The sequence below is a fragment of the Macrobrachium nipponense genome, chromosome 20 (assembly GCF_015104395.2).
Source record: "Macrobrachium nipponense isolate FS-2020 chromosome 20, ASM1510439v2, whole genome shotgun sequence".
Lineage (NCBI taxonomy): Eukaryota > Metazoa > Arthropoda > Malacostraca > Decapoda > Palaemonidae > Macrobrachium > Macrobrachium nipponense.
The window spans coordinates 4,355,703-4,382,734 of record NC_061089.1 but is presented as its reverse complement, the minus strand read 5'-3'; the positions used below and the strand labels follow the sequence as shown (position 1 = coordinate 4,382,734).

The 27,032-nt window shown below is 41.8% G+C and overlaps 1 protein-coding gene and 1 pseudogene across 1 annotated transcript in view; one reads left to right on the top strand and one right to left on the bottom strand.

The window, feature by feature from the left end:
- The window catches only part of LOC135221711 (signal recognition particle receptor subunit beta-like), a 148,292-nt gene that overhangs the window by 70,903 nt on the left and 50,357 nt on the right, over positions 1-27,032 (top strand). The window lies entirely within an intron of this gene.
- LOC135195435 (signal recognition particle receptor subunit beta-like) overlaps positions 1-27,032 on the bottom strand; it is a 55,057-nt pseudogene that overhangs the window by 16,185 nt on the left and 11,840 nt on the right.

Sequence of the window (27,032 nt, the reverse complement as noted above, 5' to 3'; positions counted from 1 at the left end):
TAAAATGATACAGAAACGTGGTGCACCAAGAAAATGGATTACAGTCTCAATGATTAAGGTAATATGGATGTGTGATATGAAGGGATAAATAGAGTAGTGGATATGGAAGTACCATCAAAGTCAGTACATCAAATTGTGGCAAAAAGGAACTGATGAAAATCTGACCTACATGAGATTCAAGCAAAACAGACACAAAACAAAATAGTAATGAAAACTTATTTCATGATTAACCCTGCAGAAGAAAAGTGAAATTTTTATGATAAAATATAGTTTTAATTATATAGTACTTACCCAGTAATTATATAGTAATTAAAATCCTGAAATTCACGGGTCGGGCTAATTTTCTATTTGTTTTGGTTAGGTAACAGTGACCTGCCCACTTTCAGGGCAAGAGAGAGGAACAACACGGCAAAGAGCTGTTTGTTTATGCTCACCAACAGAAATCCATGCTAAGGGATGGAGGGTGGGCTCCAATTACATAATTACAGTGGAAGTATAATTAAAACTATTTTATCATAAAAAATTAAGTTTTCATAATAAAACTAATATTGTCATACTTACCTGAACACCTGAATTAGCCCTGGTCACTGACCAGCCTGAACTATATCCCCACATATTTACCCACTAACTGTCAGTGTTACCAACGCTGCAGGTAAAATCTATTCAAATGAGTTACCTGTGTTACCATTGGTAATGCTGTTGCAAATACTGGCCACCAGAGGCCTGTTTCCTCAATTGAATGAATCATTCACTATCAAATTGAAGTGGGGAGGAGGGTGGGAATCATTCAGGTGTTCTAATAAGCATTACAATATTAGTTTTATTATGAAAACTTCATTTTGCAATACACTCCCTGAACACCTGAATTAGCCAGATTAACAACATCTACACGGAAGTGGGATCAATCTAATTCAGCCCAACCTGTCCACAGAACGCACGCAAGTAACTCATAAACAATCTACAATGTATGAATGCATATATCCTAGTTATCTAACTCGGAGGTGAGGATGTTTGCAAAGAAAGTACTTCAATATCAGTGTTGAGTCTAAGGTACCGTTGAGTCAGAAGTACCTCCCATGTGGCAAGCTATACTTCTTATTCATGGAGGTAAAAACAAATCTCCTCACCTGGTCGTCCAGTTCAGTAGGTGAGGATGCTTGCAGAGGAGGTACCATACCGTCAGTGTCGAGTCCAAGGTACTGCCTGAGTCTGAAGAACCTCTCATGTGGTATTCTATACCTCTCATGTATGAAGCGGAAATGGTGAACCTCCCATGTGGCTATCTAGCCTCTCATGTATGGAGAAGTTGAGTGTGCAGGACCTTCAATTCTCTACTGCTCATTCCAACATGACCATCAGGATCTGCCCAACCTCAAGGGCCTTAAGGAACAATACACTCAGAATACACTCAGTCTAAGCTTGACCAACAGAAACACTCGAGTTCATTTAGACTATCACTGCCTCCCTAAACTTCTAACACCCTAACTCTACCAAGCCAACTATAAAACTGAGTTACCGCAACGACAGGACCCGCGAGTAACCTCTTTAAAGAAACTTAAATTCCCTAAGGTAGAGCATTGTGAAAAACCACACCGACTCTCAAATAACCATCTACACGATCGCCAACACCGAAACATTCCTCCAGAAGCTGAAGGGTAGCCCTCCGCGATACTTTGCACCCTTGGATTTGACTAAGAACCCCTTCTTATGAATGTCCGGATAGCGCTGAGGCAGATGATATAACAAGAAGTCCCTCCAGAGTCTCCTTGACAAGAACATAGTACAACCATCCAAAATGTTAGTCTGGTATGCAACCCCCTTGAAACCAAAGTGAAGAGTTGTCAAACAGTCCATGATATGAGAAACACCAATCAACTCTCACCACATCCACACAGAGTGGGACAAGGACTCCCACTGGCTGTGAAAGGTGTCTTCCAAATACAAGCCTCATGATCCATAACCCCTACCACACGAATCAATGAAGGAACCCAATAGAGAAAAACCTCACCTGACTCGTAAACAGGAACTTGGACTCCGGCAGAAGAGTTACCCGCTACTTCATACAGAAAGTGATGCTAGCCTAGAGTTGTCTTCCCCAAAAACTGCCCGACTCGCCGAAACCAGATCAGCCTACTGATGTTTGAGAGACTACTGGTTTAGTTGAGTACAACATATCAAACATCACTTGAATTAACCATGAGATTCCTCCAGAGCCTGGAATGCGGAAAGAGTGAATGGACAAAGTCCACAATTCATTCTACTCACTTCCTTCGCCGCAGAAACAAAAACCAACACCTAGCAACCGATTCTCTCTTCAAAGGTATCTATCCTCTGTCAGACCTGTCCGGCCAGAACGGAAAAGGAAAAGGAGAAAGGGCGAACCCCCACAAGAGCAGCACCCGAGAACCCGGAACTTACTACGCCTGGCTGCTTGATACCAAACGACATACAAGTTCCTGTCATATCTGAGCCACCCGATCCGACTGCGCAACAATATACCAACAAGAAGATGATAAACTCCTGAGCAAGTCATACTCAACTGCGCAAACCTGCACTTCCCCCAGACATGATGACGTAACCCCTGTCCGACTGCTGTCCACCCCCTCACAAGAGCCAACCGTCACCAGTTCCGCAAACCTGTAAGAGCTAGTCTCGCTTGATTGCACATAACCTCACTACCCAGTGATGATAACGTTACACCTGAGCCGAATATACCTTGGCGATGAACGCCCACCCCTGCGAGTAAACCCCACACTGTCGCGCCAAACGTATACCAACTAAGACGATGACATAACCTTGAACCAGTCTCACTCGAATGTGAAACTCCGCACTCGCCAGTGACTATGACACGATACCTGGCCGACTACAACGGGCGAGCAACACCCTCTAAGAGCAAAAAGGTAGCAAAAAGCGATCCAACTAACGCCCATTACCAATACTAAACCTGGACTGGAGTCTGAAGCTGAAACTATATTGATCAAGTGAGGGAATGAAGTACTCCTGGAAGCCCCGGAATCAAGGCCAAACCCACATTGAAACCCCTTGAGGGTGGAACAGAAAAAGCAGCAGGAAAAAGTTGAGAAATAAGCAGAGAGAGAGGAGAGGAGAGCGAGAGAGAGGAGGAGGAGGAGAGGAGAGAGGAGAAGAAAGAGAGAGAGAGAGAGAGAGAGAGAGAGAGAGTGTCACTATGAGTGACCACCAGAGCACCTAACGCCAACATTGTGTAGGTGGAGAAACAACTGCGCGGTACATAGGGCTTTAATGACAGGTTATGAACTGTGGAACCAATGGAAGCTGCAGAAGGAAAATACCAGCTACCCTAAGAAGGGGCCGAGGGCACAAAAAGTGCTAACTATGGTGCAGACGAACTGCCAACGGCCGTAGCCCCCAGTAATTACTGCGGTAAGCACGTTACGTCTCACACACCTAAGGTATATAATCCCTAAATTTAAGGATGACCATTGGCAAAGAAACAGGATGAGCGAGAGAAGACTCCGAAGCGACCTCCGAAGAATGACCAGATAAAGAAAATTGTGTAAAGACATTATAAGTTTTAACAGAAAAAATGGGAGAGAGAAACTAGACCGACTCTGTTCCCCACGATAATCTTGACAAACATTAGAAAATCAGGAAAATGATTCAAGACGTGATCGTGAATACAGTCCAAATTCAAGGTACAGCAATTTGTCTTGTGTTAATTCGATTTTACAATGGGGTTAGTAATTTTGAAAATAAGTCTTTCTATATCTCTCACACAGCTGGCCTAGGCAGTAGCGTGCAGTCAGACAGCGAGATAGTTGGGTTTAATAAAGAACTTAGGCCAAAGGCCAAGTATTGGGACCTATGAGATCATTCAGCGCTGAAAAGGAAATTGAAAGTAAAGGGTTTGAAAGGTGTAACAGGAGGAAAACCCTCTATGTTGCACAATGAATCAAGTGTTAGGAGAGGGTAGAAAGTAAGATGAATAGAGAGAATATGAAATCAGGAAAGTAAAAGAGAGAGAGAGGGGCCGAATTACAATAATCTAACATCTCCACCTCCATAACTTTGCACCCTCTTCTAAGTTAAAAAGTATTATCTTAATGATATATACTTGTCAAACTGCGTACAGCTATGAACAACCGAACAAGGACTGCTTTGTTGTTAGTACGATCGAATCCGATAGCAACATCCATTTATTGTATTCATCCGCGTGCGACAGTAATTACTGTATTCATGTTATAGATGTAGCTGAAGCTGATAAGGCAATATTACGTGCATCAGCAACATGGATAAAACACCCAAGTTTTTGTAGAATTTAAACGCAGCCGTGGTAAAAGAAAACTGATAGCATGAAAGTGCTCATTTACTTTTCTTTTCACACCGACAAAAGATTAATAACATAAGGCTCGTAATACCTATGAAAACGAGTGAAAACGAACGGAATTGCTAATTTTACGCAATCTAAACGAGGGGAAAACCTAGCTTCCAATGAGACGTATCAGTCAAATTTTGGACTTAAATTACGTCGTAATACGAACGATATGACTTCGTTCCACATAAGTTAAGTATCCAGATATTCATTTACGCTAACTAAGAACAAAAACATTAACCGAGACCAAGTGATATGGTTGAATCTGGAGAGAAAGAAACTGACTAGTTGGCATCATTGCCTGTAAGCCCCCTTACAACAGTGCTGTGTGTCGACGACAAGCTTGTGTAACTGTAATTTAATTGAAAAGTAATCAATTACATATTTTAAGGTAATTTAAATGTAACTCTTTACCCTACTATTAATTTCAGTTGTCACTGTAATTTGATAACTGTAATTGACATCAGCATAATGTAATTACTGGTCTGCTAAACGGATGAAGACATCATACAAACGAATTCTGTCACTGGAGGAAATTCTCGGAAAGCAATGAAATGTATACATGCCTAATGATATCTGATTATATGACACAAGATACCATTATTGGCCATGTTAAATGTCTACATAGTTGAAAACACGTCTTCTCTCAAGACGACAAACATGGCATGAGTGAGGAAGAGTTGTTACGTTAGTAAGCTAGCTAATCAGGACAAGAATGAGTTAAATACGGCGACGCAAACTCATATTCGCTATCAGCTCATTCCAGAACGAGAAACTGACTGCCGAGTTAGTATTTATACAATGCTAATATGATGATACATATAACACACTTATAATGCTGAAGTCAGACAGAATCTGATCTTCATTCCTGTTCGATTACATTTCATACTGAATTATCCTAAGATCGGATTCTCGTTTCATGTTCAATTTACACCTGTACTGAATTATCCGAAGTCAGAATACCTCGAACCTACAGCATTAGCCACTATAAAAATTATTATACTGATATGTAGTACAGCGAATACTTTAGGCTAGGGTACTGTATATGCATACGATATATCGTCCTGAACACTAGGCTAGCCGTAGTTAATTGTTATTCAATTTCTCTACATACTGAATTATTGTAAGTCAATATGCAATGAACCAAGAATTAGTTGATATTAACAATTACCATACCGTATATGTAGAGTCAAATTGAAAACCTGATTAAGTTTACCACTATCGCAAGACGAACTAAATTTATCCTCAGAATAAAAAGAACCTTTAAGAACCCGACAGACCTGAAACCAGACCTGAACGAACAACCATGGACCTAGAAAGCTTCTGGTGCAAGGAACTCAAAGCAGGAAAACCAAGAGGCTCTAAAGACAAACTGTCCTTCTATAAACTACTATAATAAAAACCGATCCGAAGAAGCTTGCACTTCTCTTCCTGAACACTGTGTAGCCTATTATCCCTACTCGTCTGTATCTGACCTAAATTTTCATCATCCTCAGAACTTACATATTGAGGGAAGGGGAAGTCTGCTGCCAACACTGCCTGCTCTGTGCCAGGGGGGTTGGCAGAACCTACCCACTCGGAGGCTTGCGGTTCTCCATGACCCCCGGATGACCCCCGGCACCCGTTAGGGCTGGTTCTGGAACAGGCAGGGGGGCTAAAAAAGAACGATTAGAATCATCTATACTACTACTACCACTACCTCTATTTTTAGTTAGATTATTCGTCACGCTAGAAATAAGCAAAACATACTAGATGATAACCTGTCCACAAATTTCTTGGATAACTAACTCTAATGCTTCCTTGTCTCCTGACCACGACAAACATCTCTGACTGGTATTACACTGAACCTTCCTACACTAAATAACAAAGAGAATGTCGATCATGCGTGAGGGTACTCATCCTACGCTTGCAGGGCGTGCAGAACTGATGAGCACCAACATATCCAGCAGTAGAAGGCTCGATTATCGAACTGTAGATGAAGCAGAAGCAGAGGCGTTTGCAGACAGCGAAGACATTTATTTATTTATCCATAGCCAGTACAAAGTACCTATCCAAAGTCAAATCGGGATAAAAACGTTAATGACAGTCCAAAGTAGTCTTCTGATATCCAAAATGTGAAAACTCTTTAAATGGGGTCAGCTAGCATGGCAAACAAGAAACAATTGAGGAAACAGGCCTCTGGTGGCTGGTATTTGCAGCAGCGTGTCCAACGGTAACACAGGTAACTCATTTGACAAGATTTTACCTGCAGCGTTGGTAACATTGACAGTTAAAGTTACCCACTTAGTGGGTAAATATGTGGGGATACAGTTCGGGCTGGTCAGTGACCAGGGCTAATTCAGGTGTTCAGGGAGTGTATTGCAATTGTCATTTTTAATTACACATTATATAATTACTGTGTAAGTATAATTAAAACAATTTTATCATAAAAATATCATTTTTAATTACCCAACTTCCCCAGTAATTATATACCTGATTCCCACACTGCAGGAAAGTGGGAAGCATGTATAATTCTACCTCAGATTCATAAAAATACATAGACTGAGAACAGAAAAAACTTTGTTGAATTTTTACCTGATAAGAGAGTTGTAGCAGGAAAATACTGCCTTTGGTTGCCACTCACCTTATCATGTAATGGCATGGCGGTAAAGCCACGTAGCACCTATTACATAGTGGGACCTTTGTAGCAAAGGACAATTCTGATGGCTAACAAAGGATTAAAACTAATTGGCCTTCCCCAGGGCTCAGTACCAACATATCACCAGAAAAGATTGTTACCTATAACCAAAATAATAAAATATCCACCACCACCCTATCAAAGGACTAAAGGGTACTCCAGGTACTTCATACCTTCATAAAACCTCACACCTTCTGTCAAGGAGAAAAATATTTTAGGAAGGGTTGCTTCCTACACTTCCTTTCCCAACACCATACCAGCCACAAGAAATGGACCCAGGGTACTGCAGCCTTCACACACCATTTCAATGTCACGGAGATAATGCAATGCAAGCACAGATTTGCATTTCCAAAACATAGAATTATTAATAGAAGTAAGAGATAAATTTCTTTTAAAGCCAGAGAAGTGGCTACTGCCTAATTTCGTGAGCTTTAGCCTTGCAGACCGGGAGAACGTTCTCCTTAACTAAAGAATGTGCTTCTAAGATGAAATCTCTTAAGAAGAATGCTGACATCTTAGATAATGGTTGGAGGAGTTTTTGACAGAACACCAAAGGACTGCCAAAATCTCCATGAATGTCTTAAGTTCTGTTTAAGGATCTCACTGGGCACTGAGTTCTTTCCTCATTGTCATTACCCAGGACTTCAGTCAAACTAGGGATTGAGGCCAGGGATTAGAGGGAGACTCATTCTTGGCTAGAAACCCCAGGGAATATGAACAAATAGCAATCCCTTTCAAAAAGCCTATTTTCTTATCAATTGCATGAATCTCGCTAATCCTTTTAGCAGTCGCTAAGGACACTATGAAGAGTTTTTCTAGTCAAGTCCCTCAGACTATGTTAATGAATAGGTTCAAAACGAAGACCAAGACAACCACTTAACACAATATCCAGATTCCAAGGCATCATAAAAGTGTCTTTATGATAATAAGTATCAAACGACCTAATGAGATCAGAGATGTCTGGGTTGGAGGACAAGTCCAAGCCTCTGTGACAGAAAACCAATGCTAACATGGCCCTACAGCCCTTGATGGTAGAGGAAGACAGGTTTCTTACTGACTGAAATTGGTTATTTGCATCACAGTGGTCTTAGAAGAAGAGATGTTGGAATTCTTACACCACTATCTGAAGATTCTCCACTTATTCTGATAACGTTGCTAGAGATCTTCTCCTACACATGGGAGATAGCTTCTGAAGCTCCCTTAGAAAAACTTTCGTTTCTAAGGAGTTTCTGGACAGTTTGAATCCTTTCAGGACCAGAGAAGACAGGTTTTTGTGGAATCTGTGGAAGTGTGGTTGTCTGAGTAGCTGCTTCCTCAGTAGCTGCTTCTTTTGAGGAAGCAGCCTCGGGAAGCCCACCAATAGATCTACAAGATCGGGCAACAACTCCTTCGATGGCCAGAAGGGGGCCACCAAGATCAGAGATGTTGCGGTGTGTACAAGGAACTTGTTCAGCACTTGCCTTATCGTGCCTGAACAGAGAGAAAGCATACAGTTCCTTGTCTGACCAGTCCAGAAGAGAAGCATCCACTGTCAATGCCTGTGGGTCTGGAACTGGCGAACAAAATAGAGGAAGACAATAGTTCTGAGACATGGCAAACAAGTCTATCATCACTTTTCCCCACAGTTTCCAAAGGTCTAGCCAAACCAGAGGATTCAATGTCCATTCCATCGGCAGGACCTGTTTCCGACGACTTAGCTCATTCGCTAAAACGTTTAGCTTCCCCTGGACGAACCTGGTGACTAAACGCGTATTGTTTCGTTCTGCCCAAATGAGATCTCTTGCCACTTCGTAAAGAGAGAAAGACTGAGTCTCTCCTTGCTTCTTGTCCGCGTAGGCCAGTAATGTCTTGTTTTCTACCTCTGATGCAAAGGACTGAAGGCCCAGGTGTATTGCCTTTAGCTCCTTCACACTGATATGCAGAGATCTTTGCTCTAGGGACCATACTCCCGAGATTTTCCTTTGCTCTACAAAGAGACTACAAAGAGACTACAAAGAGACGATTGTAGAACCCCGGAGAGTAATGATCTTGATTAAGTTCTACTGCTCCCTTTCTTACAGGAGAAGTTACTTCACCTCTAGAGCCAAAACCTCTCTGATCTTCTTGAATAAGCCATTAAGACAACTGGTGTGCTGACTAAGGGAGGCTTCCTGAGGAAGGGGATAATGTAGCCTTCCTTCAGAACCTTGACAATCCAAAGCTCTGCCCCTTTTCTCTGCCAAACTTCTCAAAACATCAGAAGTCTGGCTCCTACACTCATGGGGAGAATTACATCCTCACTTACTAGAGAAGCCCCTTAAAGACGTTTTCTTGACGGATTTAGAAAAGAACCTCATACAGGCAGTCCCCGGTTTACGACATGGTTCCGTTCTTGAGATGCGTCATAAGCCGAAAATCGTTGTAAGCCAGAAAATCATCAAAAATCCTAAGAAAACTTTACTTTTAATGCTTTACTTTTAATGTAAACTGCATTTTTATTGCCTTTTTCATAAAAAACCTTCAAATATTGATTATTTAGCATTTTTGGAGTCATATTTCTTTTGTCAGATTGGCGTCATAACCCTGGAACATGGGCCGTAAACCTGGAAACAATTTCTGATGAATATAATTGAAAGCATCACAACCTCGAAATGTCATAAGCCGAACCGCTGTAAGCCGGGGACTGCCTGTACTTCCTCTTGATCTTGAGGAATGAGGTTACCTCGAAACCATCGCTGGAGGATCTCTCAGTCTTTTCGAAGACTGGGCGAGGAGATCCTGCATACATTTCTTCTCCAGATTCGAAGCAAATTCTAAAACTGTGGCTTCAGGAAACAAGTGCTTCTTATCTAAGGGGAGAATAATACAGCTGATCTCTGCGAGGAAGTAACACCCTTCAATATGTAAGAGCACTGGAGCTCCCTCTTCTTGAGCCTTACCCATTGGTGTATAGAGAAGCCAAATCATGGGAACTGGTCCCTAATACCCTTACCAATACACAAGAGAACTCCCATCCAATCCACCATGATGTTCTCAGAAGCGAAGGGCAAGACCTAATCTTGCAGGCCAGAGTGCCAATGGACCAATTGAGAAAGTGGAAACCTTCAAATACCTTGAAAATGCCTTTCAGAGAGTGCCAACTCTGAGGCAGAAAAACAAATCCTCACTAAAGAAAAGCAGAGCGTCTGGCTGTGTCTACAAGACTAGAAAAATCTCCCTGCGAAGAGGCACAAACACCCAAGGAAGGAGCCACTTTCGTAGCATAAGACAAGTATCTCCACCTGGAGATTCGAGAAGGCGGAAAAAACAAAAGGAGGTCTTGCCTTGTTCCTTCTTTTCAGCAAGCCAAGTGTCTATCTCTTCAAAAAGCCTTCTTAGCTGAGGAAGACAAAACCATCCGTCAGCATCTTCGAGGCGTTCAAGGAAGGTATACTATCCAATTAAAAAAAGTCGATTCAGGAGAAGATGGAGTAAGTCGGCTTTGAAAAAAGATGGATATGTGGCGAGGCAAAATGATATTGTTATAATACAATAAAGTTTCATACATACTTACCTGGCAGATATATACATAGCTATCGACTCCGTCGTTCCCGACAGAAATTCGAATTTCGCGGCACACGCTACAGGTAGGTCAGGTGATCTACCTGCCTGCCGCTGGGAGGCAGGACTAGGAACTATTCCCGTTTTCTAATCAGATTCTCTCTTCCACCTGTCTCCTGCTGGGGAGGCTGGGTGGGTCATTAGTTGTATATATCTGTGCCAGGTAAGTATGTATGAAACTTTATTGTATTATAACAATATCATTTTCATACATTCACCTTACCTGTCAGATATATACATAGCTGATTGACACCCTTTGGTGAGGGCAAGAGACAGTAGTTTACTGACTAGACAGGTAAACAACATATGTTGTAGGTATTTATAGACCTTAGTTCCTCTGTGTTTCTAGACGAAGGATTGACTTCCTAGCTATTGCATAGGAGTCTGCTTCATCTCAAGAGCCTTAGCGAGATAGTGATCTGTGGCCAAGAGTTCTTGTGATTCTGTCGATGGGGTCTCTCACTTACTCGACAGAATCCTAACTGGCGTTTGTCAATGGGAGCACATCCGCTTATATGACAACACGCACTTATTTAAGGAGCGCAACACCGATCCCGATCACCTGTTCCTAACATGAGGGTTCGCGCTAAATTGAAAGAGAGTTATCCCCCAAACTCCTTTCAAACCTCCAATAAAAGTCATTGAGTTAAAATAAATTCAACTCCTTACTAAAGGATCAGTGTCGGCTCCTTATCCCAGCAACGTATCCGCTGATACGTATAAACCAAGAGAGAAGAATCTCTCGTAGGTTAACTTGACGTCCTTCGTGTAATGAGAAGCCAACCCATAATTGCATCTCCTATATGTTAACGCTAATATGTCTTCCTGACATATTGTTACGAAAGAACAAGAATTTGCAACAGCTCGCACTTTAGAGCTTTTTAGATTCTCAGCTGTTTGAAGGTTATCATCAAGTCACTTATGAAATGCTCTAGAGATCACCATTGTTTCAAAGAAGACTAGGACTTTCTTTGAACTGGATCTCCTCTGGATGAAGCCTAAAGGCTGGCTTGCGCCTGGCTGGCGCGAGGAGTATCCTGTTTAGAATACTCCTGGCGCCTGACAGTCGTAAAACTATTCGAATACTCCTGGCACCTGGCAGGAGTATCGCTCTTCGAATACTGCTGGCGCCTGTTAGGAGTATAAGCTTCGGAATACTCCTGGCGCCTGGGAGGAGTAACGTGCTTGGGATCCTCCTGGCGCCTGGCAGGCGCAAAGCGCCTCGAATACTCCTAGCTTTCAGCAGGCGCCTGGCGCCTGGGCAGGCCGGCGCAAAGCCGCCTCGAATACTCCTGGCTTTCAGCAGGCGCCTGGCGCCTGGTATTGACGCCTTTTCATCAGGCGCCTGGCGCCTGGCAGGCGCATTTTCATCAGGCGCCCTGGGCGCCTGGCAGGCGCAAAGCGCCTCAAATACTCCTGGCTTCAGCAGGCGCCTGGCGCCTGGCAGGCGCAAAAGCGCCTCGAATGCTCCTGGCTTTTAGTAGGCGCATTATGTTCAGAATACTCCCCTGGCGCGTGGTAGGAGTATTAAGTTCCGAATACTCCTGGCGCCTGGAGGAGTATAAGTTTCGTAATACTCCTGGCGCCTGGGAGGATAACGCGCCTGGAATCCTCCTGGCGCTTGTCAGGCGCAGAGCGCCTCGAATACTCCTGGCCTTTAGTAGGGCGTGCAAAAAAATTTTGTTCAGAATACTCCTGGCGTGTGGTAGTATTAAGTTCCGAATACTCCTGGCGCTTGGGAGGAGTATAAGCTTCGGAATGCTCCTGGCGCCTGGTAGGAGTAAAAATTCTAGAATACTCCTGGCTCCTGGGAGGAGTATCGAGGTCCGGGTACTCTAGGCGCCTGGCAGGAGTATCTCTTCCCGAATACTCCTGACCTATGGGAGGCGCATCTAGTTCCGAATACTCCTGTGACTTGTTCGGAGTATCGCTCATGGAATGGCCTTTCGCATGGCCAGTATATTGCGCTTAGCGGGCGCTATACTTCTATCAGGAGTTTCTCTCTTCTCCAGTTGGCTCTTGTTGCTTGGATGAAGATCTTGGCCTAGAACGATCTATAGTAAAGTCAGGCTCTTTGCGCCTACTTGGCGCCTGGCTCCTAGTTGGCGCCAGAGACTTGGCAGGAGTTACTTCCTTCCTCACGTCTCGCCTGCCTAACGCATCGCTCCCCCCCAGAGATGGCCGCTTGTGCGACAACTCCCCTGTAGGGTTCGTCGCGCTCGACAGGAGATCGGTATTTGGATCTCTTCATCAGAAGTTTATCATCCTTTTTACGAGTATGATCTTTAGAAAGTACTCCTACCAAAGACGCTAATTGCTCCTGCACATTCATCACAATTTAGTCCGTTCCATCCCGTAGACAATAGGAAATCTCAAAATTCCAAGAGACAAGTCTTCCTCCGCGGAGGATCATTATTGCATACTTCCGTTGCTAACGAGTTCTCCTCCTACATGTTGACGAGTTTTCTCGTTGCAGAAGCTTCCCTATCCTTGCCCGAAGGAAGGGAAAGGAGCTTGGGACTTTAAAAGAGATTCTGAGCTGAAATGGTTGATTTCTAGCTCTTGAATGCATCTCTCTGAACCTTTTGGGAAGTAGTTTGAGCCCTTCTCGCATTCCAAAGACTCTATCAGTAAACGTTTAAACCTTTTCTTCTTCTGTAGATGACAATGTCACTACATTACCCGGACAACGAAACCTCTATCTAACAGCGTTGATCCAGGAATAAAAGGCTTTAGTTTCTCTTGCCAAACCTACTATGCTGGCCAGAACCCATTACCGAGTCGTCATAGAATTTGATTTCCAGATTCTAAATCCCAAAATTTTCACTTGTCCTCTTGATCGTTTAGGCCCAAGAGAACATTTGATTAGGCGCAGTTCCATTTTGTCGGACCACGGAATCTGAGGCCCAAATTAGGATCCCAATCTAAGTATAAGATCTCTTAATCTTATCGTATAGAGGTATTGTATAAGATCCCGAAGATCTTAATTCTTTACTATGTCTATATTCTTTGTCTAGACAGAATATATCTTTTCACTGTGTTCATGATAGCATAAATTACCAAGGTGATTCTTCCCTCTGAAAGGGAAGAAAATCCTTATGTAGTTCACCAGAGGTTATCGGAATGATGGACCAGTTTTTCCCCTTTCTATCTAGCACGATCTGCAGCAACTCTATGTCTTTCACATATTTAAAGGAATTATCAAGCTTACCTTTGCAAAATCCCTCCGTCAATTCATATTTACTTCTAGGTCAGTCTGCACCGCAGAACGACTCATGAGTGGAATAGGTTTTTTCAGGGTCTAATATTTATAATAGATTCCGATCAAATCTCTTAGAAAAACCTTCCGACACATGCTGAAGAAGAACGTGACTTCTGTGAATCCAACCAATTTTTATTTCCAAAATGATGCATTCATCTTCTTCCTTAGATGCCCATTTATTTAATATGTGTTTTTAAGAATATATACAACTAGGGGGAAAAAAAAAACTAAAGTTTATTCCCCTATTAAAATTTTTTAAAGATAGCGTATCTTGCTACCTCTCTTGTTTCGAGGAAAAGGAAGCAATCTATAATAAGGTCGTTCATCTTCTGCCTTGCGAAGATATCTGTGAGTATTTTTCCGCAGGTCTGACAACTCATTCCAATGAATGTTAAATCGTGCTCTGCCTAATTAAAATTTATTTATTATCCTATCACATTGTGGTAACAGCATTCATCTATGAACTCTTGTAGGATTAAGCGTATCGTTATCTTAAGGTGCATTTTCTACTACATTCTTTCCTCGCCGAGGCAGAGAGATATCCTTAGCAACACGAATACGATGTTATTCATGTTTGCCTAAAAAAGAAAAAATCAATTCGTGGTTAAGTCATGAATTTATGGGGAATATACGGTGAAGCATTCGATCCTTTAGGAGAGAAAGATGTAACCACCCATTCACGACCGAGAACCGGATGGTACTGGATTGGCTCACAATTACAGCCGTGTCGTTCACTGCCTGGCTGCCTTCATTCTGAGTTGCCAGTTACTCCTTTCAATGAATGGAAATAATAAAATTATTCTCGAGTCTAAGTCAACTCTCAATAATGCAAATTTTAGGCAAACAACCTTTGTTAAATACCGAGGCTGAATAGGTATTGTCGTAATAAACCTTTTAAGCGAAGTCTTTACTTGTAAAATGCTTTAAGGATATAGACAATCCCGTAGCGAACCAGACAGGCAACTATGGTATGCGTATTATGACTTGTCCTTCAGTTAATCATATACAGCAAGCCTTCTACGACACCTCTTTCCGTTTCTGACCATGCAGAAAAGAAGAATAGAAATCCTTAATCTCTTCGTTCATTTCGTCAATAATCCCGAATGAGTATTAGTCGAAAGATATTGCAAATGACAACCGAGGATCGAAGATAATCTCTCCAGCTTTTATTATCTTGGAGATAAGTCCGTATTTTACTCCTTTCTTATCTGGAAGAGCCTCTAATCCATGAATGAGAGCTCGTACGAATCTTGTTCAACTTCCAAACGATTGCACCTCTTCTGTAAATGGTTGGTTGCAATCTATTTTGGAAGGAGGATGATTTTAATATCCTCTTAATAATCCTGAACTAATTCTCACAATTCTGCTTTATCTTCCATTCCTCAATTTTGGGCAAGATTGAGCAACCGAAGGAGAGCGCTTCCTTTCGAAAGGAGAAGGGCTATTCGCAGTATCGACTCTAACCTGACAAGGGCTACGGCAGCCTGTGCTACATCTTGAGTCCCTGCCTGGAAAAAACCGAACTTGCTCTAGCCTTTATTGCAATAAGACGATCCTGACAAGGGCAACGGCCGCCTTTGCGACAACTCCCGTCCCTATCAGGAAAAGCCTTGAATGTCTTTCACCCTTCGGTTATGGAGGACTCTCGGCGGATTGTTTAAGCTTCTTCTTGTAGGAGAAAGTGTCTGGCGCTAAGCAGGAGTATCTTGCCTAGAATACTCCTGGCGCCTGGTAGGAGTATCACGTTCCGAATCCTAGAAGACGTATCGCCCTTGGAACGTTTTCTTGTTGGAAAATTCCGAGCATCTGACAGGCGATCCTCGCCTGGAAAGTTCTGTACGTCTAGTAATATGTCTTCCTGACATGGAAGGTTCCGCTTGTGCGGAAGGTTTTGTGTGCGGAAGGTTCCGATCTCTGTATATTTGTTCTTGCTAAGAATTCGACAATACTTCCATTTTCGACATAGCCCTCCCTTTCTTCTGAATGAGGAAGGACTTCCGTTTCCGATGAAGATCCTGGTTCATCGTGCTTCAGCGCTCTTTGCGCCTCGTTTCAGACGCTTTGCGCCTCGTTTCAGGCGCTTTGCGCCTTGTTTCAGGCGCTTTTAGGCGCATTGAGCCTCTTTACTGGAGTTTCATGTCCAAGGCGTTAGAAGCTTAAAAATTATATATATGTGTGTAATCATTAAACGAGATCCATATAATTCATTCAATCAACAAATATCCTTTAATATCTAATTCGATCTCTCAGAATAGATATATTTTCATATACATGTACCGCCATGAGGAATTTATTGAAATAACTACTTTAAACCCCCATGGGATAGAGTCCCCCCCCCCCCGTCCAGCTGTACGGGGGGACGAACCCGGATAGAGCAATGCCTCTACCGCAATCTTTCTCCGTCTCTTCTGAGGTTCCGATAGCCAGACGAGAGTATCTTGCATTTTCATTTAACCTACGCCGTTTTGAATGTTTCTTCTCATTATTCGTTAAGACGATAATTAATAAGGGGAACACATTGAATTAGGATGCCTTTCCAATGGCTATCCCTGGCAGTCTGGGACGTTCTACAGAACCTGCCGAGGGGACGCCTGATCGGTGGGGATTCTCCATAACCTCCGTACGGCTTTCGACATTCCTTCTCCTCTGGGCCTGTGAGTCTGGAAGAGGGTCTAGGCCTGGGAGCGAGACAGAGCCGATCAGACGCACCCTCTACTGCAATGGGGAACACTATAATCACTTCTTACCTTATAATAGCTCGTATCTTGAGCTACATTCCTTTATCTTCAAATTGCAAATGAATTTGTAGTTTTCTGGTGAAGTAAGAAAGGTGATGATGGAAACAACACTACTAGTACTGTTAATATTCTAACTGCTTGTCAGAACGAGGGCTATTAAAGCTCCTAAAGAAAGCATATCTCTATTCTATGTTTTCGACTTCCTCAAATCGGAAGTTACCTTATTTTCTCAATCAAATTCTAACATTTATTACACTTCATCAATGAATAAATATTTATATTTCCCTTTCTTGCAAACTATGTAATTGTCTACCGAACACTTCGGTAGTTACATATATTCTTTCTTCGAAAACTTCGAAGTTAATTCATTAAAAGTTATTAAAAAGTTATTAAAAACGTATGCCAAACCAGCGATCCAGTACTTCCCTGTAAAAGTCGGCCCAGAAGATCGATGGCGATGAAACACGAAAATCCATCAGGAGGGAAGCACATATGTTTACCTTGCCAGCGACAGAGAGAATCTGATTAGAAAACGGGAATAGTTCCTAGTCCTCCTCCCAGCGGCAGGCAGGTAGATCACCTGACCTACCTGTAGCGTGTGCCGCGAAATTCGAATTTCTGTCGGGGACGACGGAGTCGTTAGCTATGTATATATCTGACAGGTAAGTTGATTGTATGAAAACTTCATTTAAGCCACATACGCTGACGAGAGAGCCTCTTGATCCTCTGTACCTTTGTCTTCAGACGAAATAGGGGAAAGATTCACATCTGCAGGAGCCTGAGATGTGGCCGCATCAACCTGTGTCCAAGTCAAAAACAGCCTCTATATTAGTTTCCGGCATTGAATCGCCTCGAGGCATCCAAGGAGACGATGCCAAGGGAGCTTCAACCACTAATGGCGCCAGCTGAACTGTTGCAGGCTTATTAAGTAAAAGCAGAATGCTGTCAAGCTCCTGCGCGACGCAAGCAGGTACTAACTGGTGCCCAACAGAAAGTAGCTCGGGCGCCAATGGGCACTTAACTACACCCGATGGGCGCTCTTGCACAACAGATACAGGAGCTTGAAGAAGAGCCAAAGAGCGACAATGAGCCTTGGGCGCTAGAGGAGCGTAAACTTCCTAAAAGCAGTCGGAAGAAAAATGCTCTGGGCTGTCCCAATGACTGCAAGAAGGGCGTGGATCTCTAGCTTCTTTGTAGGAACCACCGAGCTGCATAACGAAGCACCTCTCCTCGATGGCCGAGACTTGCTCCCCAAACGCCACAGCATTGTGGAGAGAAGTCATCCGAACTTGACAATTTATATACATCTAAGGAGAGACCTTTCCAACAGCTCTCCATTGCAATCTGGGAAGCAACACCAGGTTGAACTGAGGGGACGACTGCTCGTGGGCAGACCCACCAACCTCCCTTGGACCACCAATTTGACTCCTCCCCTGCACTAGGGAGTGTGACAGTGACCTTTGCCTAGGAAGCATCGGTGGGACGAACAGCCACTTCCTCACCACTGACACAACACTATCACTTTTTGCCTTGTCTATTAGGACCTTCACAGATGCACCAAGCTGCTCCTGAGTCTGTACTAACAGAGCAAAACGCTTATCAATCTTTTCTTCTTGACAAGTGATGTGGTTGGGATCGGATGTCCGGGAGTCTGCAAACAGAGAGGGTGGCATAGCAAGAGAAGTGGGAGCGAGAGCTAAAGATATAACAGGAATACTCAGATCTGAATTCAATTCAGAATCCTGGCTAGCTGATTTTGAATTAGCCCCAATCAAAGCTTTTCTCTTCTTGTCTCTAATTTCTTTGAATGAGATTCCAAACTCTTCCACTTCCTTTCGTCCCAGTCACACATTCATTACAGTGGTCCCCCCGGTATTCGCGGGGGATGCGTACCAGACCCCCCTGTAAATAGTTAGAACCCGCGAATGTTTGGAACCCCTATAAAAATGCTAAAAACAGCCTATTTTGTTAGTTAAAACTCAAGAAAAACCCACTAAAAATTTTCATGCTTGGTTTTTTTAATAGTTTTATCACAAAAAGTGCATTTTATGATGAAATTCATCAAAAAAACCCAGCAATTTGTAGATATTTATCATAGAAAAATCCCGCGAATGCGCAAATTTTCCGCGAACAATGCGGGGAAACGTTCCCAAGAGAAATCCGCGAATGTGTGAGTTCGTGAATCTGGAGAAAGCGAATACAGGGGGTCCACTGTATATTTATGATCAAATGAACATATTCGCCCTCTACAATTTGTACATAAAGTGTGATTATCATACAATTCCTTGGTTAGCCTAGTCTTGCAACCTCTAGCGCAATACCTAAAACAGAACGTGTCCGACATTGTCGAAAACACTAAGACCTGGCGGTCACCAAGGAAAAACAAAGAACTAGTTCTTATCAAAGAACCTAAGACTGTCTAAATGATTTGCCAAGATGGCTAATACAAGAAGAGAGTACTTTACAAATTGCGATTACAAAAGGAAAGTCTAAGAAAAATTTCAGGAATAACTGCAACCGACAATCATAGCCATCGGCCGGCAGAAACAAACTGAGCTCTTTGCTGTGTTGTTCCTCTCTCTTGCCCCGAAAGTGGGCGGGATACTGTTAACTAACCAAAACAAATACAAAATTAGCGCGACCTGCGAATTTAGGGATTTTAAATGCTGGCGAGTGAAACTCTTAGCTATATAATTACTGGGGAAGTTGTATAATTAAAAATATAATATGAAATGTTAACAAAGACTATGAAATATTCTTAATAGTAACCTTTTCATAAACATAACATGCTAAATAGGAACTTCACTTCCTAAAAATTTTAATGCATCAAAAACTCACATTTCTTTTTCCAAGGTCTTCTGAATAAGCTGAGCAGATCTGGCAAGAGAAAGATCTTGTTTGTTGCATGCAATAAGGACTCTTGTCTTGCTACTCTGAATAGCATTATCACACAATATGGTGTAGAGATACCTGAAAAAAAATTAGTAAAAAATATATTTTTAATAAGTTTTCCTAATCATGGAATATAATACAGTACAGTACAAGGATATCCAATGTAATGTGCAATGTTCCTTGATATAGAATTTTTATAATAAAATTAATATTAATAATACTTACCTGCATAATTTATCTAACCCTAAATCCCCAAAAAACAAACAAAATTTTACCACACTGGCAACCATGTTACCGCCTATTCTGTCCGCTTGTTGGCAACACTGCCGTTGACAGTTACAAAAGCTTCCCTTGAAAATTAGTTGCGATAGGCAGATGGGTTAACTAGATAAATTATATAGTTAAGTATTAATATTAATCTTATAAAAACTCTATATTAACCCTTTAACACCGATTGGACGTATTAAACGTTGATATAAATTGTCTGTTGGGTGCCGATTGGACATATATACGTCGATATAAAAAAGTTTTTTAAAAATTCGCAGAAAATAGTTATAGGTCTACTAGGCAAAAACTTTTGAATCATGCGCCTTGGGGGATGCTGGGAGCTCACGGATCAAGGCGTTGTTTTGTTTACAATCGTTACCCAGGCGCGCAAGCGCAAATTTCTTTCTCCTCGCACTAAAATGCATCAGCGACACATCTCAGAAATTATTTTGTCACTTTGACATAATTTTTGCACCATTTCATATTAGCCAATACATGGAGTATTATATATGAAAATGTGCACAATTTCATGTAGAATACAACAATAAACAACTCATGGTTGTAGCTTTTATCAACTTTGAAATATTTTCTTATAAATAGCAATAAGTTCCAAAATTTCAACCTTTGGTCAACTTTGACTCTACCGAAATGGTCGAAAAATGCAATTGTAAGCTAAAACTCTTATATTCTAGTAATATTCAATCATTCAACTTCATTTTGCAACAAATTGGAAGTCTCTAGCACAATATTTTGATTTATGGTGAATTTATGAACAAAACTTTTTCCTTACGTCCGCGCAATAACTCTTCCAAAAAAATCATAAATTTTTTCGTCCGATTGTCGTAATGTTTGCACCATTTCATATTAGCCGTTACATAAAGTTTTATATATGGAAATGTGTTCAATTTCATGTAGAATACAACAAAAAATAAACCTGGTTGTAGCTTTTATCAGTTTTGAAATATTTTCATATAAATAACGATAAGTGCCAAAATTTCAACCTTCGGTCAACTTTGACTCGACCGAAATGGTAAAAAAATGCAATTGTAAGCTAAAACTCTTACATCCTGGTAATATTCAATCATTTACCTTTATTTTGTAACAAATTGGAAGTCTCTAGCACAATATTTCGATTTATGGTGAATTTATGAAAAAAAAAACATTTTCCTTATGTCCCCGCGGTAACTCTTCCGAAAAAATATATTTTTTCGTCCGATTGTCGTAATGTTTGCACCATTTTAAATTAGCCGTTATATAAAGTTTTATATATGAAAATGTGCGCAATTTCATGTAGAATACAACATTCAACAACCCATGGTTGTAGCTTTTATCAGTTTTGAAATATTTTCATATAAATAACGACAAATAGAAAAAATTTGTCCTTCAGTCAACTTTAACTCAACCGAAATGGTCGAAAACTGCAATCGTAAGCTACAACACTTACAGTCTAGTGATATTCAATCAATTACCTTCATTTTGCAACAAACGGGAAGTCTCTAGCACAATATTTCGATTTATGGTGAATTTTTGAAAACATTTTTTTGTGTCCGCACGTTACAAATTCATGCATCATTTTGTGATAATATTTTCTCTGTTTTGCCTTGATCGTTTTACAATGTGTTATATACCAAAATGATCGCAATTTGGTGTACAATACAACGAAAAAAATTAACTTGTTCGCTTTAACGTTTTGCTCACAGTGTGATTTGTATACAATTATATATGAAATTTTTTTTTCACGCTGTCATATATCCCAATATTTATATATGATAATGATATTTTTTTCATTTCTGATGGTTGCATACTAAACTTCAGGCAATACAAAAAAGGACCCAAAAATGAACTCTTAATCTTGAAAACTAAGTGTGCCGTGATTTTTTGAAAAAAACATTTTTTTCGCTTCAGCTCTCACTCGCGAACGCCACCGGCATACGGGAGACAATTTTTAAAATATCGCTTTGGCATTTAAGGGTTAATAAACATTACCTTAATATAATTTATCTAGCCCAATTAACCACATTGAAAAGGAGCAAGGAATCTGAAAAAACTTCCCTTTCCGGCAGAATAGGAGGAACCAACCTAATCCGATTAATGGAAAAGGAAGAAAAAGAAAAATTAATAAAAGGACATAGAACAACAAAAAAATATAAATCATATGTCGAGTTAATAACTCAATCCAAAGTCTAAGATACTAAGAACTCTCCAAGTCTCCTGCCATAACGCCGACGACTGCAGTAGTAAAGGACAAGGAGTAACTGCATAGTCAGTCCGTCTATACAAATTCAGGTGACCAACCAGTGACAAGTCAGACGACATTGAGGACAGCAAGGCTCCCCACCCCGATGACTTCATCAAGCAATAAAACCACCAGCGACACTGCTCTCTCACAAATGTCTGGCGCGAGAAAGAGGAGCGGGTTATTGGCGACTCTTTCCTGAAGGATGAGTGCCTGAGTGATTCAAGTTAAGCGAACATTAGGGGTGTATCAATACAACCCTATATCAACAGTGATATCGTCTCATGAGCAACTCCTGACTCAAGCTTTCTGGTGCCAAGAGAAAGGAGCGAGGAGCAAAAGGCACTCAGTCCTGGAGGATGAGTGCCTGACAGTCCAAACTTGTCTCATGTTAAGCAATCATCGGAGGGTGTAACAATGCAAACCGATTTCGTCAACAAGAAACTCAGAACTACTAAATGTCGCCTGGTCTTGAGTGAGTGTCTGACTCCGAGAAAACAGGCGAGACAAAAAGTAGATGGCGAACGAGGGTCACCAGATGACAGCAGACAACCTATCGACTAATTCCCTGTGCAGACAGACAATGGAAGAAGCGTGAGTTGGCATCGGCTTTGGGAGAAGCACAGTCGCCAGTGCCGACAACCCAGTGGCTGGTCCAATGGTCAGACTGACAATGGAAGCAGTGTGAGTTGTCAAAGGGGCCAGTCATTATGTCATTAACAACACTTATAAATACCAAACTGCCTAATTCCATTAAAACTAAACCAAAAACTGCCCCAAAAGTTATAATGCAAAAAAAAAAGATTACAAATACAACAAAAGTAAGATATGTGTAGCAACCAACCGTAAAACAGGAAGACTACCTAATTCCCGTTTGACTACCTGCCCTGCCGTTACCAACGGGCCCAAAGAACGAAGGTCGCCTAGAACTAGAGATAAATCCTCAAATAAAAGATGCAAAAACAGAATTAGAACGCCAAGCTGCCACTTCGAGCACCTTGGCGACAGAGACGTTCTTCATTAAAGATACCGATGTAGCGACTGCTCTAATACCGTGTGCTCTCAGCACCTGACCTTCACAGGCAACCAAACTATCAGTTATAACAATAAATCTCTGAGGAAAATGGATACACCATTCTCTGACTTAAGTCTCTTGACATTTCGGGTGAAACCAACAGAAGACGGAGACGACCTGAATGTTCTTCGTTGTGACAAAAATTCCTCATTCAACTGACCAACAAAGTCAACTAGCGACTTCAGAACGAAAGACCTGGAAATGGGTTTATCAGACGATTCGGTCCTGGCAACAAATTCAGGAGGTATGACAAAATCATTTCTTGTCCAGATCTGACAACAAGAAAAGAGAGTGCTTGCAGTTCACACACCCTCTTGGCTGTCGCCAGCAAGGACAAGGAAAAGTGTCTTAGAAGAGAGGTCCCTAATCCGGACACAATTAAAGGAAAAGGCTCAAAACGGAGGGAACCTCAAGGCTTGAAGGACTTTATTAACGTCCCATGTCGGAGGAGACAACCTTATACTAAGTCGAGATAGGAAAAGATCGAATTAAATCTCTAATGACATAAGAAGAAGAGATTTCAGGGAGCCTTGCCTTAAAAACATATGAAAGCATCGACCTGTAACCCTTAATGCACAAAGATGACAGACCTCTATCATGATGTAAATAAACTAAAAACTCCACTATTTTCAATAAGGAAGGTCTAGAAATTGAATGCCCTTGAGACCTACACCATCTGAAAACCGACCATTTAGCTGATAAATTACTATAGTTGATTGCCGTCTGGCTAGAGCCAACTGTCAAGCCACTCTGAAGGAGAACCATTCCTGCTTGGAGAATCTCCTGACAGTCTCCTGGCATGAAGATGAAGCATGTGGAGCCTCTGATGGAGCCAACAAAAATGAGGTTGTTTGAGGTCTGGTCTCTTTGGCAGACGAAAGGGGGGCTCCACCAGTGCTTCCGGTAGGTCGGGAAACCACTCCTGTAGCCGGAAGGGGGCAATCAGGGTGAGATCCAGACGCTTGGTCACCCTCAATTTGTTGAGGACTGCCCTCACCAGAGCGAATGGAGAAAATGCATATGCTTGAAGGGCCTTCCAGTCCTGCAATACAGAGTTGGTCGTGGCACTCTGAGGAGTCTGGTGTGGGGCAAGAAGATCTAGCACCAAAAATTCAGTGGGGTGGCAAACAGATCGACCGTGACAGCCCACTTCTTTCTGATTCTGTCGAAGACTTCCTGGCAAAGTGTCCATTCTAACCCTTGAACTTCGTTCAGTCTCAACAAGGCTATAGATTTGATGGCCCAGGATAAATTGAGGGACCAACGTAATCCCCCTGTCTTCCGCCCAACACAGGATTGATCCGGCTTCTGAGTGAGAGGGTCCAACTGTGTCCCTCCTTGGTTTTCTTAAGTACGAGACTGCTGTGGTGTTGTCGACAAAGACCGCTACAACCGACTCCAACAGCTGATCCTGAAAATGAAAGAAGGCCTAGGTACACTGCCCTTAGTTTCTTCAATTTATTGACATGATCCTCTTTTCGTCTGACCAAAGGCCCGAAGCAGCTTCGGAGCCCAGATGCGCATCTCAACCTTGATCCACGACGTCTGACCAAAACATTAGGTCCGGCAGAACTGGAAGAAGAGACGTCCCTGACTCGAGGTGATGAACTTGCATCCACCAACGGAGATCCTTCCGACATTGTGAAGAGGGGCGACTATCGTGTCCTAGGACACGAAATCCCATGACTGGTGAAGGGTCAACTGAAGGGATCTCATTCTGAGACGGCCTCCAGGAACCAGTTGGATAAGGGATGACAAATGGCCCCGGAGAGTCCTCAAAAGAGAGACTGGCTGCATTACGGAGGACAGAAATTCTTTGGCCAGACTTAGAAGCTTGTCTATCCATTTCTCAGAGGGAGAAGCCCTCATCATGATGATGGAGGAAAAGAAAAATAGACATTTTGGGGCTGTGTGAAACCCGTTTACCAGGAGAAGGAACAAAATTATTGCATAACAATTACCAATTATTTTACAAAGGTGGAAGAACCGCACGACACGGAGTAGGTTTTATTGTGAGTGAAGAGCTAGCTGGAAAAATTAGTCATCTAGAATTCAAATGTGATAGGATTATTAGCATTCCTTAAAGTTAGGAACATTTCAAGCCAGCATAATTCAGGTGTATTGCACCACAGCAGGGCCGCCCTCAAGAAGAAAAGGAAGAATTCTACAGACATCTACAAGAAAGTAAAAGATTCTGTCCATATGTAGAGAATACATTAATAATTGGAGATATGGAATGGACATATTGGGTCAAGACAGGACAGGCATAGAGAGCATATTAGGACCATTTAGCATTGGAGACAGAAATAGAGAAGGAGAAAAAACATAATTGATTTTTGCATACTAAAACCAGATGTCCATTATGAACTCTTTCTATAATCATAGAGACAGCCACAAGTGGACGTGGTACCGATGGAACTCGGCTTTAGGAGCATATACTGAAAAATCAATGATTGATATGGCAATAACAAATAACAAAAATATGGTCAGAGATGTAAAAAGCATCCCCTCTGTCATTCGATTCAGATCACAGGCTTCTCTTAATTAAATTAAAGATGACAAAACCCTAAAACCAATTAAAAGCCAAGTGAGAGAAAGATTTATTTTAGAGAATATGAGAGAAGAGGAGTGCTTAGTTAGATATCAAAACGAAATAAGTAGAGCTAAACAAATGCAACAGGATAGCAATGACCCAAATGAAAAATGGAGACACTTAGAATGGCTGTAGTGGGTGCTGCTAATAATACAGTGCAAAAGAAAAGAGTTCGAGGTAGGAGGAAAAACAAACTGCTTGTGGACCCCCACACTAAAGGCCGCTGTTGCAAACAAAATGAAACTCTTCAGAAAATGGATGAAAACTTTGAATTTGGAAGATCACAATAACTATAAAGAAGCGTCGAGAGAAACGGAAAGAATAAAAGCTCAAACAAAAAGAGAAACATGGGAAAGAATAGGAGAAGATCTGGGAAATGATCTCCAAGGTACCAGAAAACTCATATATAGCACTGCCAAAAACTATAGAAGGGAAGCCAACCACCCTCTTATGTAATCAAAGACCCTATGGATGGGACAATTTTAACCGAACCCCGAGAAATTGAATTAGGATGGAAACATCACTTTGAAACACTAGCTAAACAACGGAAACAATGACCTTGAAGAGCATGTAGAATTTGATGTGGTTGGGGATGCAGAACCTGACATAACAACACTGGAGTTAAAAAATGCTCTCAAGAGGATGAGAAATGGTAAGGCCCCTGGAGTGGATACAATACCTGCAGAGCTCCTTAAAAACATGGGGTGGAGATGGAGTCATCTGGCTACTAGAGCTAATCGACATACTCTGGAATGGGCAAATGCCACCTGAAGACTGGAGAGAGATCTAATATGCCCAATCTATAAGAAAGGTGACAAGACAAATTGCAGCAATTATAGAGGAATATCCCTAATGTCACATGCTTTTAAAGTATATGAAAGAATACTTGAAACTAAATTGAGAGGATATGTTGAACCCAAAGCTGGGTGAAATGGCTAAAACGGTTTTTCGACCAGGAAGAGGGACAACTGATATGATTTTCTCTCAAGATGATATTTGAGAAGAGCTGGGAATGGGACAGGGATAGATATATTGCTTTTATAGATCTAGAAAAGGCGGCTTTGATAGAGTACCAAGAATGAAAATATGGGATGCCCTAAAAGGACCCTTACTATGGAATCCCTGAGAAACTTATAAGAGCAATTTATAACACCTATCAAAACATCAGATCCAGAGTAAAAACAAATCAAGAGAATGAAGACTGGTTTGAAATAAAATCAGGAGTAAGACAGGGCAGCGTCCTTTCGCCACTTCTTTTTATATTGGTTCTTAGATAAATGTATGAGGGAACTAGGTGAGGATGAAGCTGCAGATATGACCATCAACCTTATGTATGCAGATGACCATGCAATGATAGCCCTC